Source organism: Arachis hypogaea, chromosome 6 (assembly GCF_003086295.3).
Source record: "Arachis hypogaea cultivar Tifrunner chromosome 6, arahy.Tifrunner.gnm2.J5K5, whole genome shotgun sequence".
Classification (NCBI taxonomy): Eukaryota; Viridiplantae; Streptophyta; class Magnoliopsida; order Fabales; family Fabaceae; genus Arachis; species Arachis hypogaea.
Window position 1 is genome coordinate 108,019,889 of NC_092041.1, and position 10,722 is coordinate 108,030,610.

General features: G+C 27.1%; 2 long non-coding RNA genes across 2 annotated transcripts; both read right to left on the bottom strand.

The window, feature by feature from the left end:
• Positions 1-1,209: 1,209 nt before the first annotated feature.
• On the bottom strand, positions 1,210-5,451 carry LOC140173513 (uncharacterized). Its single transcript, XR_011862651.1, has 3 exons — positions 5,328-5,451; positions 2,240-2,409; positions 1,210-2,074 (listed from the first exon to the last, which is right to left on the bottom strand). It is a non-coding gene; the product is annotated as an uncharacterized lncRNA (long non-coding RNA).
• Positions 5,452-7,347: 1,896 nt separating this feature from the next.
• On the bottom strand, positions 7,348-8,856 carry LOC112754142 (uncharacterized). The gene is made up of 2 exons (XR_003178399.3): positions 8,719-8,856; positions 7,348-7,741 (listed from the first exon to the last, which is right to left on the bottom strand). It is a non-coding gene; the product is annotated as an uncharacterized lncRNA (long non-coding RNA).
• Between the last annotated feature and the right edge of the window lie 1,866 nt (positions 8,857-10,722).

The following is a 10,722-nucleotide window of genomic DNA, read 5'->3' on the forward strand; positions in this document are numbered from 1 at the left end:
AATAAAAAAAATAAAGTTAAAAATATTATAAAGAAAATTCATTAATCATTAGTTAATAATTAATATAAAATGAAGGAATATCTTTTTTAAAATATATCATACTTGTGAAATATATATTACAAGAAAGATTTATTAATAAAAGTCAAATTTAATTTTATTATACTGATAACATAAAATATTTTATATAATTGTTTAATTATATTTTTTTAGACAATCATTTTATATGATTAATAAAAAATAATTATTTTTACTGATATAATAATACATAATTGAATGTTTGTGTATATTATTTTATATTAACAGTATATCAAAATTAAATTCATAAAAATATATATAAATATAATTGTATATTAAAGAATAACTATTCTTCATCTTTTGTTTAACAACTGTATTTAGTAAGATCGAGCAAATCATGATTCATTTTACTCCAACTCTATCATATGTCAAATTTTGATTTGTTCTTTGATTTTATCCATCTTAATCATTCAATCCTTACTATCACAAAAGACAAACCCAATTTATAATGATTCTAATATTTTAATTTATATAATACATTATATTGATTAAAAGAACAAAGTACCTGACATCATCATTGTGTATTAAAAATTTAAATCTTTTTTTTATATAATTAATTTTTATAATGACTTACAAACATGGTCAAAAAAGAGTTAAGTTTCTTCTAAAGGTATTGGACTAAAAGGATGGAACCCAAAAAAATACTTTGAGAAGTTGAATTTCTCTTCAGTGGAAAGTATATTAGTGGAAGTGGATTGGTTGGATTTGGAGTGTAAAGGTGTCATCTAGTTAAAAGAAAACCAAATTAGATGTCACTTCACTAATGTCAGGAGCTTTAGTTTAACGTGCAATAATCAATTTCTTACCTTTCCAGTTGACAAGACTTGAAGTGACAGGAACACCTAAAGATATTTTGTAAAAAGCAGTAAACCAAATATCACATTAAAAACCATTGGACAATAGATTTCCTCTTCACCATGGTTTTACACTATAAAAGGACCTCAAACCATCTCTTTAAACCAGGATCTTCTTCTTCACAGACCTTCAACCAGACTTCACCTTTACTTTCACCATCATCTTCTTCTTCACTTTCACTACTTTTCACTTTCACCTTCACCTTCTTCTAGATCTTTCTAATTTCTGAAGCTAATAAGCTAAAAAATTCATCTTTTCCTCTCCCCAAATTTCCTCTCATTTTGTTCTTCATTACATTCATCGCCTTCACGAATAAAAACTGGCGTTTTGGTGTTCTCCCAAAATGCTCCACAACCATTAACCAACTCCTGTCCACTTTAAACAAAGCTCATTGATCCTCTTGTGACATTAGTGGAGGTCTCAACACTTATTCTCCACATTTATTTCTCATCATTAGTTCTTGTATTGCTTCTTTGTCATTAATAGAAGTATTTTTCCTCACAAGTTTACTTACCTCGAATCTCCCATCTTAACTATTATTTTTTACTTAATCTATTTTTCACGAAACCCACCCGAATCATCTGGTGACTCCACTGGAGAGGAACACTTCGACGTGATGGCTAGAGATCAAACCAGGTATAGAACCCCATCACCACCTCTGTTCGCGAATCTGGAGAATATGGAGGAAGACGAGAACACCCCAGTTACTCGTAGAGAGTTGGCGTGTATTCTAAAAGGCAAGGAATCGTGAAGCTGAGTTGCAAGAGTTGAAAAAAAAAGGAAGTTGTGGGAGGCAAGATGGAAGAATATCGCCGTAGACCAGCATTAGCTTATGAGAAGCACATTCTGCCCAGGGTGTTCCTAGAAGGAGATCTGGTACTAAAATCAGTAGACGCAGTAATGAGGAAGATGTATTTGCCAAAATGGACTCCCAAATGGGAGGGTCCTTACATTGGTTCTGAGGTACACCCCAACGAACACTGCATCTTGCTGGACCTGGATCATGGAACAACCATCGGCCCCATCAATTTCAAGTATGTTAAACAGTACTATGCCTAATCTCAGTTTTAGAAGTTAGAATTTTAATTCCAAAAGGCTTCTTTATCAAGAGCCAATGTTTATGTTATATTATCCTGCAAGCATCCTGCAATACATGAGAAAACTGCTTTAGCAATCATACACTCAAAAAATGTGAGTGACGCATCTTAAGAAATTTGCAGTACAAAATAGTTCCACAAAAATGAAGTGTCCCACCCTCCAAACTCCTAAAAAGAGTCGAGCATAAATAGGGTAAGAAAGTTATGGGTACCTTCCTTTTTTTTGGAACTGTTTCAAAAAAGTGAAGTGTCCCACCCTCCAAGCTCCTAAAAAGAGTCGAGCATAAATAAGGCAAGAAAGTTATGGGTACCTTCCTTTTTTTGGCCAAAAAAAAGTGCAGAAAAAAATGGCTACTGCTTTTCTTAAAATCATACACTCTCCCTGCAAAAAAAAATAATTAAAATAAATTATTTTTATTTTTAAATATCTATTTATGGTTACAAATGAACATTGTTCATAATTTTAATTCAATTTCTTTTTTTTATTTGTGATTTCATTGGAAACGTATACAAATGAGGATATAACATCCAAAGTTGTAAGATGAAAGATGAGTAACACGCTCTAGCAGAAATGATGAGGAACACGCTCTCCCCTATCCTTCCAGGTGTTCTCCTTTCTTATGTGTCTCTCCAAATTCAGGTATTCAAATTTAAAACGCGTCCAATTAAAAAGGTAAGACTTTCTCCCTTCTTATTTTCTTATATATTAAATTATTATATTAAATCAAATCATTCCTCTTTTTTTTTCATAAAAAAAAATATATATATATATATATAAAAATAAATAATAATAATAATAATAATAATAATAATATTATTATGTACACACATACACTACTTTTAAGAATAAATACATACGTATATATAAATAAATTATGAATATATTTATTTACTAATCTTATTTATCTATTTATTTATTTTATTAATATTTAAAATATTTGTACAAAAATATTCTTTTATTCACTTTTTATGAGTACATAATTATATTCATATTATACAGAAATATTTATATTTGAATATCATAATATTTACAAATACATATCTTATTATGACAAAAAAATGAATAAAAAAGGGAAGATTTGATTCTTTAGAGTTATGATATGTTAATAAAAAAAAGGCAGAATTTTAAATTATTCTTGTTCTATTGAGTACAAAAAAGTTCAATGCAGCTTGAAGAAATACTTTGTACCCTCAAAGACTACATGGGGACTTATGATTGTGTACTAAAAATATAAATCTTTTTTTGTACATAATTAATTTTTATAATGACCTACAAACATGGTCAAAAAAGAGTTAAGTTCCTCTTAAAGGTATTGGGCTAAAAGGATGGAACCCAAAAAATTACCTTGAGGAGTTGAATTTCTCTTCAGTGAAAACTATATTGGTGGAAGTGGATTGGTTAGATTTGGAGTGTAAAGGTGTCATCTAGTTAAAAGAAAACCAAACTAGATGTCCCTTCACTAATGTCACATGTCATGAGCTTTAGTTTAACATGTGGGAATCAACTTCCTACCTTTTCAGTTGACAAGACTTGAAGTGATAAGAACACCTAAAGATATTTTGGAAAAAGCAGTAAACCAAATATCACATTAAAAACCATTGGACAATAGATTTTCTCTTCATCATGGTTTTACACTATAAAAAGAACCTCAAGTCACATCTATAAAGCACTCTTTTTACCTTTTATCCTTTACTTTCACCTTCACCTTCATCATCTTCTTCTTCACTTTTACTACTTTTCACTTTCACCTTCACCTTCTTTTAGATCTTTCTGACTTTTGAAACTAATAAGCTAAAAAAATCCATCTTTTTCTCTATCCAAATTTTCTTTTATTGTTCTTCATTTCATTCACCACCTTCACGAGTAAAAACTGGCGTTCTGGTGTTCCACCAAAATGCTCCATAACCATTAACCAACCCATGTCCACTTTAAACAAAGCTCATTTATCCTCTTGTGACATTAGTGGAGGTCTCAACACTTATTCTCCACCTCTATTTCTCATCATTAGTTCTCGTATTGCTTATCTGCCATTAATAGAAGTATTTTTTCTCATAAGTTTACTTACCCTGAATCTCTCATCTTAACTATTATTTTTCACTTAATTTATTTTTTACGAAACCATAATTACCACCATTGCCTAATATACTTAAATCACAAACCCTTCCACAAGGGGACTGCTCGCAATTGCAAGGCAATACACAAAAATCAAAGCAATCATCTTGAAGCAGTTTTCTTCCCAATGACGTTATTAGTCCATTATTAAATTCATTCCGAGAAGATGATGCTGCTGCTACAATAATTTACAACCACCGTTAAGTTATTAGTCCCCACTCCCCTGTAGTAGTTTACTATTTTATATATGGAGTTATCTATTAAGTTTAGCTAATAAAGTAAAATATATACGAGTTAAAATTTTAATATATTTTAAAAATTGTTTTTTATAGGTTTAATTATTCTATTATTTTATATAATTTTTTAAAATTTTTATACCAATTTCAAATTTATAATTAAATTTTATTAACGATAAACGTTATAAAAATATTTTTATCTATTTTACATATTAGTAATTAGCAAATGTGCTTAACACATATTTTGGTTAAGTTAAAATTTTTGGAATAGAAATAATATATGATTATAAATTTAAAATTAATATTAAGATTCAATTACTAATTTTAAAATATAAAATTTAATTATAAATTTAGTAAAATTAAAAAAATTAAATAATAATTAAATATTTTTTATTTTATCAAAGTTTTCTTTTGATTTCTTACTTTTTATTTTTATTAATATCCAATAAAATACTCATCAATAACAAAATTAAACATACATACGCCACATATATATATATATATATATATATATATATATATATATATATATATATATATATATATATTCATATTCGGAGTCTCTAATTTGCAACATATACTCTAAATTTATCCCTTTAAGAATTATACATAGCTCTTATAAATTTTTTTATTATCCAAATTTCAATTCACCAAAGTTTCTATGCATCCATAATTGTAACATATATAATCATCTTTCTTATATAAATAAAATAAAATAATTATTTATATATGTTCATAATATGTACTCGATCTTAATCCTTAACTTTTAGACCATAATTAAATGAGAATTAGAATCTCTTATAAATACAACTCTATCGTCTCAATAAAAATATTAATTCAGAACAAAAAGATTCATAATTTTATGGCTAAAGTTATAAAATTTGTATGGTATGGTTATCTATTTTTAAATAACTGAGTTGTTTAAGAGAGAGAGAGAGAGAGGGTACGTACCAGCGAGATAAGAAGGCGCAGACAGCAGCAAAATAAGCATAAAAGTGATTATTATTAGCTTGTATTGTACCATGTTTGGATCCTACTAAAAGTTGCATATGCTGAACTCCAATTTATAGTACCCTACTCCAACTTAATTAAAACTTTAAAAATAATGCAACTGGGTCGCCAGAATAAATGAGCTTATAGGATTGAAAATTAAAGGGTTGATTTCTTGAAGTTGACTTTCATATTAACCATACGCTCACATTACATTATATTATTATTATATATTTAAAAATAATGCACGCCAATATAACGCGCCAAAAGTAATGGTGCTAACTGTTTAGGTCCGTTTGAGAAGTTTGAAGAGTAATTTTTTTAAATTTTTAAATTATAAAAAATAGTACTATTAATATTTGATATAATTTTTAAAATTAAATTATAGTCGGGAGTCGAGCTATATATTAGAAAAGGGGAGCAATGATCTTTTTAATTTTAGTTTTTTACATGTAAATTATATGTAAATTTTAGTTTAGTCCTTCTTAAAATTTTATTTTAGTTTTATTTTATTGTATAAATATTTTTGGCCCCCTTCTAATATTTCATCTAACTTCATCCCTGATTACAGTTTTTTTAAGAGGCTATTTAGGGGTTTATAAAGAAGTTAAAAAAAATTACTTCTCTCATACTACTACTACTACTCTTTATCACATTTTTATAAAATAAGCACTTTTAGAACTGAAATCTCAGATACAAGATAACTTATATATAAGCTACTTTTAATATAGTCATTTATTGTTTAAACTTTTTTTCAAAAAAAATTTAATTAAACTGTTTATCCAAACTGGACCTTAGTGAATTGCAAATTAAAAAGGTTTCATTTGTCGTTAAAATTGATTTTCTTATTAGCTTTCGGATACCGCATTATATAAAATTAAGCCCCATTTTAGTCCTATTGTCAAATTACATTAATTTAGTCTTTGATTTTTTATTTACTATAATTTGATCTCCAAATTAAAAAAGAAATACATTAATGTAATCTCTCATATATTTTCTAGCACTGAAACTCAACTTAACGCTGTTAGTGACGTGACTCAAATAAACTTTGTCATACTAAACATATTAAAACGAAGTTATACGCATTTTGGCGCTATAGACGGCATTAAATGATATTGTGTGAGGGTTATGACAAGAAACTTAGTTAGGATGATAAGATTGTCCAAACCCTCAAATAATACTGTTTAATATCTTTTTTAGCATCAAAATGCGTACGACGTCGTTTTAATGTCTAGTGTGGCAAGATTTGAGTCGCATCACTAATTTTTAAGATGTTGAATTTTGATGACAAAAAATACACAAGAGACTACATTAATACACTTTTTGAATTTAGAAAACTAAATTATAGTGATTAAAAATTTAAAAAACTAATAGCTTGTCAATATCAGAGACCAAAATAAAGTTTAACTCCATTTGCTTCTCAAAATTACGCTTGAAACTCTTCGATAACTTTTAATAGTACCTAAAATAGCTTTTTCTATGGCATTATTCATCCTCATTAAAACCACCATTGCCCCGATTTCGTAGAAGCTTGATGGCAACAATTTAGTCACCACATAGCAATAATGCAAGTACCTCTTCTTGTTCAAATTTTGGGGATGGATAAATTAGCTAATATAGAATCAGTCAAATCCAAAGAATGGAGATAACATGGCCACTCCATTCTATATCTCCAAACCTTCAAAACAAATAGTTTTATTGCAATCATTTCCATGAAAGGTGGATTAAGATTCAATTATTCTCTATTACTTTTTTCAAAACTTGGATTCCAAGTCTAAAAACTCACACTGCAAGAAATGTGTGCATTATTGTTGGAATTACTATTGGGCTCATGGTCATTTTCACTAATAATTATCGTCGAATTACATATTCTAATACTTAAATTTGACACTAATTAAAATAAGATATAAAACTCATATAATTGGCGCAAAATATTACCGTCAAATTTTTTGATAGTAAATCAACTAAATGAAATGCATCGTTTTACTTAAAGAACTTGACATTATATTTGAATTATTTCGATGCAAAGTACCTGACATCATCATCTTATTACACAAGGTGATAAGCAGGCATAAATTACAACTTTTATATTCAGACAAATACTAAGTACATACATCATTCTTTATTTAAGAAATTAAATAGTAGTGATAGATAAAAATTAAGCACCATTTTTAAGAACCATGACAATTACTGTACACAAATGCCATAATTAGGACCAAAGCCATGACTATAATCACAAACCCTTCCACAAGGGGACTGCTCGCAATTCCAATCCAATACACAAAAATCAATGCAATAATCTTGAAGCAGTTTCCTTCCCAATGACGTTATTAGTCCATTATTAAATTCATTCCCAGACGATGATGCTGCTGCTGCTACAATAATTTACAACCACCGTCAAGTTTACTATTTTATATATGGAGTTATCTATTAAGTTTAGCTAATAAAGTAAAATATATACTAGTTAAAATTTTAACATATTTTAAAAATTGTTTTTTATAGCTTAAATTATTCTATTATTTTATATAATTTTTATACCAATTTCAAATTTATAATTAAATTTTATTAACGATAAACATTATAAAAAATACTTTTATCTATTTTACATATTAGTAATTAGCAAATATACTTAACGCATATTTTGGTTAAGTTAAATATTTTTGGAATAGAAATAATATATGATTATAAATTTAAAATTAATATTAAGATTCAATTAATAATTTTAAAATATAAAATTTAATTATAAATTTAGTAAAATAAAAAAATTAAATAATAATTAAATATTTTTTATTTTATCAAAGTTTTCTTTTGATTTCTTACTTTTTGTTTTTTATTAATATCCAATAAGATACTTATCAATAACAAAATTACACATATATACGTCATATATATATATATATATATATATATATATATATATATATATATATATATTTAGAATCTTGTAACATATACTCTAATCTATAGATTTAGATTCTCTAAATTTTAAATTTTATTTTAGAAGGTAAAATATGATCTATTATTATTTATTTTATAAGTGGGACTAAAAAAAAATATGAAAAAAATATTCAATGATGAGAGTTTTCACTTTAAGAATCATCACTTAAATAAAGACATCTAAAACGTCTTTTTTTAAAATATTTTTTATAGATACAGTTTTACCGTCTGAAATCTAAATAAAAATATTAGTTCAGAACAAAGAGATTCATAACTTTATGCTAAAGTTATAAATTTGTATGGTTATAACTACTTTTAAATAAGTTGAGAGAGAGAATAAGGATCTATTTTAAAATAGTTTTTTTTTTTTTAAATAACCGAGTTGTTTAAGAGAGAAAGAGAGAGGGGTACGTACCAGCGAGATAAGAAGGCGCAGACAGCAGCAGAATAACGATAAAAGTGATTATTATTAGCTTGTATTGTACCATGTTTGGATCCTACTAAAAGTTTCATATGTTGAACTCCAATTTATAGTACCCTACTCCAACTTAATTAAAGCTTTAAAAATGATGCAACTTGGTCGCGAGAGAGCTTATAGGATTGAAAATTAAAGGGTTGATTTCTTGAAGTTGACTTTCATATTAATCATATGCTCACGTTACATTTTTATATTATTATTATATATTTAAAAATAATGCAACATGGCCAATATAACGTGCGAAAGTAATGGTGCTACCTGTTTAGGGTCTGTTTGAGAAGTTTGAAGATTAATTTTTTTGCGCTTTTAAATTATGAAAAGTAGTAGTATAATGTATGGTATAATTTTTACAATTAAATTACAGTTTTTTAAAAAATTATTTAAGGGTTTATAGAGAAGTTAAAAAAATTTATTTTTCTTATACCACTATTACTATTTTTTATCACATTTCTATAAAATAAGTACTTTTAGAACTAAAATCTTAGATACAAAATAACTTATGTATAAATTATTTTTAATATAGTTATTTATTATTTAAACTATTTTTTCTAAGGGCGGAACTACATTGTAGCAAAGGGGCAATGATCCCTCCTAATTTTAATTTTTTACATGTAAATTATATGTAAATTTCAGTTTAGTTCCCCTCAAAATTTTATTTTAGTCTTATTTTATTATATAAATATTTTTGGCCCCCCTCTAATCTTTCATCTAGCTTCGTTCCTAATTTTTTCAAAAAGAACGTAATTAAATTGTTTATTCAAACGGGACCTTAGTGAATTGCAAATTAAAAAGGTTTCATTTGTCGTTAAAATTGATTTTCTTATTAGCTTTCGGATACCGCATTATATAAAGTTAAGCCCATTTTAGTCCTATTGTCGAATTACATTAATTTAGTCTTTGATTTTTCATTTACTATAATTTGATCTCTAAATTTAAAAAAAAAATACACTAATATAATCTCTAGTGTATTTTTTATCATCGAAACTTAACTTAACGTTTTTAGTGACGTGACTTAAATAAATTTTGTCATACTAGAGATATTAAAACGAAGTCATCATACGCATTTTGGCGCTATAGAAGGCATTAAACGATGTTGTTTGAGGGTTATGATAAAGAACTTAGTTATGATGACAAGATTGTTCAAACCCTTAAATAATATTATTTAATATCTTTTTTAGCGTCAAAATGCGTACGACATCGTTTTAATGTCTAGTGTGACAAGATTTCAATCGCATCACTAACGGCGTTGAATTTTGATGACAAAAAATATACGACAGACTAAATTAATGCATTTTTTGAATTTAGGAAACTAAATTGTAGCAACTAAAAAATTAAAGAACTAAATCAGTGTAACTTGTCAATATTAGAGACCAAAATAAAATTTAACTCTTTTTATGACACTCCAAAATAATATACTAGTGATACTTATACATGAGTGTGTATTTTTCTCTTTTACACTTGATACTTATACATGTGTTTTTCTCAAAATTACGCTTGACACTCTTCAATAACTTCTAGTAGTACCTAAAATAGCTTTTTCTATGGCATTATTCATCCTCACTAAAACCACCATTGCCCCGATTTCGTAGAAGCTTGATGGCAACAATTTAGACACCACATAGCAACAAGTACCTCTTAGCTTCTTGTTCAAATTTTGGGGATGGATAAATTAGCTAATATAGAATCAGTCAAATCCAAAGAATGGAGACAACATGGCCACTCCATTCTATATCTCCAAACCTTCAAAAACAAATATTTTTATTGCAATCATTTCCATGAAATGTGGATTAAAATTCAATTATTCTCTATTAATTTTTCCAAACCCTGGATTCAAAGTCTAAAATCTCATACTACAAGAAACGTGTGCATTATTGTTGGAATCACTATTGGGGTTGGGGCCATGTTCATTTTCACTAATAATTACCATTGAATTGTACAATC